Source organism: Scylla paramamosain, chromosome 13 (assembly GCF_035594125.1).
Source record: "Scylla paramamosain isolate STU-SP2022 chromosome 13, ASM3559412v1, whole genome shotgun sequence".
Classification (NCBI taxonomy): Eukaryota; Metazoa; Arthropoda; class Malacostraca; order Decapoda; family Portunidae; genus Scylla; species Scylla paramamosain.
The window spans coordinates 18,547,831-18,554,584 of NC_087163.1; positions in this window are offsets into that span (position 1 = coordinate 18,547,831).

A 6,754-nucleotide genomic window follows, 5' to 3' on the forward strand; every position below is an offset into this window, starting at 1 on the left:
ATAGACTGAGAGAGAGAGAGAGAGAGAGAGAGAGAGAGGAGAGGAGAGAGAGAGGAGAGAGGAGATGAGAGAGAGAGAGAGAGAGAGAGAGTCCTGCAATGCGTGTGTGCTTGGAATGTATGAGTTGATTTGATTGGTGGAATGAGAGACAGAGACAGACAGAGAGAGAGAGGAGAGAGAGAGAGAGAGAGAGAGAGAGAGAGAGAGAGAGAGAGAGAGAGAGAGAGAGAGAGAGAGAGAGAATGTCAAATGAGAAAGAGTCAGAGAAATGAAGACAGAGAAAATAAAAAAAAAAAGAAAAACACTTATCACTGGAACTGCAATTACATAAGAACACACACACACACACACACACACACACACACACACACACACACACACACACACACACAGAACACAAGAAAAGTCACACATGAAGTAAAACACAACCAAAATTAATAAATCGAAACTAACTGACAAAACCAAGTGAGTGAGTGAGTGAGTGAGCGAGCGATGAGTGAGTGATGAGAATTGGAGCAGGCAAATAGTAACATCGAACGGTAACTGAGAAGACCCAGAGTTGATCCCTGAAAACCTAATGTGTTGGCTGTCGGGCTGCATTGGTTACTCAGAGCCACTTGGTACACAGTGTTGAGTGTTGCTTTGAATCACTCGCCTGGTGGACATTGGAGACACTTTGATCGCGTGGTTCTGGGTCATGAGGAAAGGACAGTACGTGTTGTGTGTGTGTGTGTGTGTGTGTGTGTGTGTGTGTGTGTGTGTGTGTATTCAAAGGGTACTACTGAACTCAGTCCTCAATAGAAAAAGAAAGAAAGAAAAAAAAACAATATCAAGTGAAGCTGTAAAATAGTCTTGCTGTTAATAAGATCTTTTTTTTTTTTTTGGTCTGTGAAGTAAAAGTAGCAAGGAAATAAAGAAAAAAATAGGTTATTTTGCTTAAAAAGTCAGAAATTTTGATTTGTGAGAGTAGAAATTGGTAGAAAATCCCTAGAATTATGTTGTTTGTTGTTTATAACATAAAAGTTTTGGTTTGTGGAAGAAGGTAAGCAAATAAAGAAAACATTAGTTGTTTGTTATTAAGAAAATTTTACTTGTGGTTTATAAAGTGAAATATATGAAACCAAGTTAGTTTAATGGAAAATTTTGAGGTTATAAATATTTAATGCTATTTTGCGAGTTAGAATATAGGTAAACAAAACTGTGATTGTTGGTTAAAGTTTTAAGATGATGAGAATGGCGATATTATCATCTGTAGATTACTCATAGAATAAAGAAAAACGAGATGAGGTGGTTCGGTAGAACGTGCAAACTGACACGAACAAAATTGATATTGTGTGCGTGTTTTGAATTAAAAAGTGGTCGTTGTTGGAAAAATTTTGAAATGGGAAAAATGACGAATATGTTCACGTGCTTGTTTTGAATTTCATTATGTGAATGAAAATCTAAATTTCGAAAAAAAAACTTGTAATTTCCTGTAATTTTCTAGTGAATACTGTTCGTATGTTTTTATACATAACTAAGCACTTCACTGATTTTATTTCACCAGATATTTTCCTCAAACTTTTAAAACGAAGAACGATTGGAGAGAAAAGATCGAGAAAAAGAAAAAAAAACCTAAAGTGAATCACAACCTTGGGGAACAAATCAGTGTCTTTCTGTGGAAGCAACATGACCTCCTCCGCCTCCCTCTTCCTTTTTCTCCTCCTCCTCCTCCTCCTGCTCCTCTCCCTCCTCCTCCTCTTGTTCTTCTTCTTGTTCTTCTTGTTCTTGTTCTTGTTCTTCTTGCTCTTCTTGTTCTTCTTGTTCTTGTTCTTGTTCTCTCTCCTTTTCCTCTTCCCCCTACTCCACCACCTCCGCCTCCGCCTCAGCGCTTCTTCATTCTTATTTTTTCTTGTTATTCATCATCATCATCACTATAATTTTCTTTGCAACTTTTCCTGTTCCTCTTCTTGTCTTCTTTCAATTCATCTTCACCCTACCTTTTCCTCTCTTCTTTCTTTTTCCGCATCTCTTAAAAACTTTTATCATCCGCTTTCTTCTCTTTTTTTTTTCTTTCATCTTGTCCTTTACCTCACCTTTCCCTCTCCTCTTCTACCTCCTTCTCAAATCATTTTCATCCTTATATTTCTTCTTCCTCTTCGCGTTCTTTACTTCGCCTTTCCCTTTCTTCTGCCTCCTGCTCTATTAATTTTCATCCCTCACTTTCATCTTTCACCTCCTCGGCCTTCCTCAGCCCACAATATAAGGCGGTGCAGAGAAGGTAATGCAGGGCAGATGTGGCAGAAACTTTGTCTCGTTACGCCGCTGATCACGGGAACTAACTGCTCAAAGCGGAGGTCGTTGAGGCTCAGAGGAATTCTTTACAGACTCCCGTTGACATGTAGCAGGGAAATGAGACCTAAAATAAGCTGGCTGAAGTTGTCTTGGTTTGTTTTTACTTCTTTTGTATACGGTAAAGAGCTTTTATTTTTATTTTTATTTATTTTTACTCGTCATATGTAGAAAAGGACTCGTAGTATTGACAGAATTGAAGGAGAGGGACAAAAAAGGGAAATAAGATCTTGGTAGTTGAGGGGAATGTTATAAAAGGGTTTTATTTATTTATTTCCTTATTTGATGTACTAGTTTAGGTCTTGCGGATTCCTGATGTTCCTGTCTTGAAAAAAAAATAAAATCATAGGTAGATAAATAAATAAAAGCAAAAACAAAATCAACAAATAATCAGGGAAAGAGTTACGAATCCAGTAAAGCTTATGTCTACCCTTCGGTCCCTTTAGTCTCAGAAGTTTCTACAGGCCATGAAGATGAACAGTCTGGTTCTCAGGAGTGTTTTGCCCGTTCACGATATAGAATCCTTGTTAATTATTACTGCTATTGTGGTGGCGGGACACTTCGCCCGCCGCCAGCATTCCATTCTCCGGTCCCCTGGGACCTGACGCCAACCTCGGTCAGCCACGTGGTGTGAGGTCAAGCCCCGTGACCTGACCCGGCCAGCAACCACCCCTACATCCCCGGTCCGTATCTGCCCAGCCTTGCTGGCGAACATACGTAGTCCGTGTCCGCCTGGCCTCGGTGGCGGAGATGCAACACGCGGGCAGCTTCACATATTTATCATTTTGTATAGTATTGTTATATTAGTATACGGCAGCTGAGCATTACCACTATGTTTCTTTGGCCACCTCCTCTACACAGAAGTACTAGAAGCAGAATATTCCTAGTACACTATATGCAACAACTCACAGCACCAGAACTGAACAAAATGTTCACAAACACGAGCAAGAGAGAAAATATATTAAAAGAGTAAATTTTTCATTATCTAATCAGTATAATGTTTGGAGGTGGCTGTTGAGCAAAAATTAATGTTTCAAAATGTTTTTTGATTAAGGAAAGAATCACGAAAACATCCTTGAAGATCACAGTAACCGCCGAGAAAGCCAGTAGTAGATGAGATGAGGCGCAGAAGCGTTTGCGAACGCGGCTCAGTACATTAAAGTAAGCTGGAGGACTCTTGGACTGAATACTGAACAGATTAACGTGTACACCAGCAAGACTCGTGTTGACTATTATTTCTGTGTTTATCCATCACTGTGTTCCTCCTCCTCCAACTCTTCCTCCTCCTCCTCCTCCTCCTCCTCCTCTTCCTCCTCCTCCTCCTCCTCCTCCTCCTCCTTCTCCTCCTCCTCCTCCTCCTCCTCCTCCTCCTCCTCCTCCTCCTCCTCCTCCTCCTCCTCTTGTGCTGACGTCAAACTCCTTGTTTATCCCTGTCACTTATTTCCGATATGAAGTTACATCTTGTGATGATATACGTAGTTCCCACTGATTAAGCCAGTATTTTTCTGACTTTCCATCCCCCTCCTTTAACTTTAAATAATTTTGACTCCCCCAAAAAAATAGAAAAAATAAAAAAGGAAAGGCTTGACTAACTGTGCAGTCTTTATTATTTTCCCTATTCATTCCTCTCTCTCTCTCTCTCTCTCTCTCTCTCTCTCTCTCTCTCTCTCTCTCTCTCTCTCTCTCTCTCTCTTACATCAACAAGAACGAGAATAACAATAAAAAACATTATAATCATCATCATCATTATCATCATCATCATCATCTCCGTCATCGTTGTCATCATCATTATCATCATCATCATCTTCTCCGATATCGTTGTCATTATCATCATCATCATCATCATCATCATCTTCATCATCATTGTCATCATCATCATCATCATCATCATCATCATCAACAAAAATGATAATGATATTAATAATAAAAAAAAAAAAGCTCATCATACTCGTATCTTAAAATACCCGACATTTCTCTCTGGTTTATAGTAAGTTGGTGTTAAGGATAAAAAGTGAAATTAATACAACACTCCTATATACACACTTCCATTTACACACACAAACACACACACACACACCACGAGCAGAGAGAGAGAGAGAGAGAGAGAGAGAGAGAGAGAGAGAGAGAGAGAGAGAGAGAGAGAGAGAGAGAGAGAGAGAGAGAGAGAGAGAGAGAGAGAGAGAGAGAAACAATAAAGAAATCACAGAAACAGGGAAATGAGAGAGGGCAAAATTTTCATTCTTTTTTTCTTTTTTTTTTATTTCGCGTCAAAAAAGAAAAGTAAAAAACGGAAAGGTTTCGTGGCCTTCCGCCCCTGTATTATTAATAGCTAAGGAAAAAAAAAGATGTAACATGGCGTACAAAAGGTTTAATTTATATATCCAACTCTCAGAGGTAAGCTTTGATAATGATGAGGAAGAGGATGAGGAAGAAGGGGGTAATAATTTTTAACAGCAAAAAACTAGTGAAGAAAGAAGCAAACTTCGCAACTAACTACTACTACTACTACTCCTACTGCTACTACTGCTGCTACTGCTGCTGCTGCTACTACTACCACTACTACTACTTCTACTACTTCTACTACTACTACTACTACTATTACTACTACTACTACTACTATTACTACTACTACAACTACTACTACTACTACTACTACTACTACTACTGCTACTACCACTACTACTACTACTACTACTACTACTACTACTACTACCACTACTACTACGACCACTACCACCACCACCACTGCAATACTTACGAGGACATAAGCTATAGTAATACTAGCAACAGCAGCAGCAGTAGTAGTTAGTAACAAATAACAAATGGAAAACATTACAGTGAAGGATTTTAATGGGTAGCATATATAGTCGGAGGGTGGAGGAGAGGGAGGAACAAGCCCTTAATCATCCAAGGTAGAGTTTTTAACAAAGGTTTGAGCAGAGTCCAGCTTTAGAAATAGATGTGATGGCAGTGGTGCTATCAGGTTGAAATAAAGGAGGGAAAGATGAAGAAGCAAAGTTACTGGAGACGTTTTGGCTAGGTGTCAGAAATCTCGAGGGGAGTTAGATCTTGAAAGATTTTGACATTTTCTATTAGTGAAGGAGGTTTTGGCTAGTTGGAGAACAGACTTGGCATGATTCCGGGCAGAAATATAAATTGTATGAGATTCTGGTGATGGAAGGCTCATATACCTTTTGTATATGAGCCTTTTGTGTATGTGCCACTCTCTATCATGTATAAATCGAGAACAGGCTGTGTTAAACCAAGGTTCGGAAGGTTTAGATTCGATCGAGAGAGAGAGAGAGAGAGAGAGAGAGAGAGAGAGAGAGAGAGAGAGAGAGAGAGAGAGAGAGAGAGAGAGAGAGAGAGAGAGAGAGAGAGAGAGAGAGAGAGTGACGAATGTATGCCTCCATGCCAGACACTATCACCTCTGTTATGCGCTCAGGACACAGAGACGGGTCTCTGACACGAAAGAAGTAGTCGTTCCAAGGAAAATCAGAATAATACCTCCTCAGGTCCCCCCAATTAGCATAGGCAAAACGCCAGACACCTCTGCTTTTGGGGTATCCTGAGGAGGGATGGAAGCAATAGGATAAGATACAGATACGAGGTCGCTATCGGAGGATCCCAACGGAGAAGATAGAGTGACAGCATAATCAGAAGGATTAGAGGTTAGGAAAAGATCAAGAAAGTTGGGCGTATCTCCAAGACGGTCAGGAATACGAGTAGCTCTAGATCATGGAGGATAGCAAAGTTAAAGGCTAGTTCAGCAGGATGGTCAGTTAAGGGAGAGAAAAGCCAACGCTGGTAGTGAACACTGAAGTCTCCAAGAATGGAGATCTCCGCAAGAGGAGAGAAGAGTTAGGTGAGAGGTATACAGCACAGATCAATTTAGTTTGAGAGTGACTCTGTAGTCGTAGCCAGATGGTGGAAAATTTGGAAGATTCAAGAGCGTGGGTAGTTACGCAGGTTAAATCGTTGAGCACGTAGACGCAACATCCAGTTTTTTTTAGACTGAAAATGAGGTTACAGGAAGTAGGAGGGAACGGAAAAGGGGTTACTGTCGGTTGCCTTAGACGCCTGTAATTCGGTAAGGAAAAGAAGATGAGGATTAGTAGAAGAGAGGTGGTGTTGCACAAACTGAAAATTAGGCTGCGAATGTTGCATAAGTTAATGAAGAAATGGTTGGAGAGGGGTGTCAAGACACTTAGGACGATAACAGTAGAGCAGTCCGACCTGGGGACATTTGTGGGCTCCCTCCCCAGACGGAACTCCGCGGCTGGTTTAGGAGTCGCCATATTTAATTTTGAATTTTGAGTGAAGGGTGTGTGTGAAATTAGGTGCATGTAGTTTTGTGTGAAAGGAGAGAGTTGTCTTTAGAGGGCAGTCTGTGACTACCCCCATTGTGTTGTGAAATACAAAC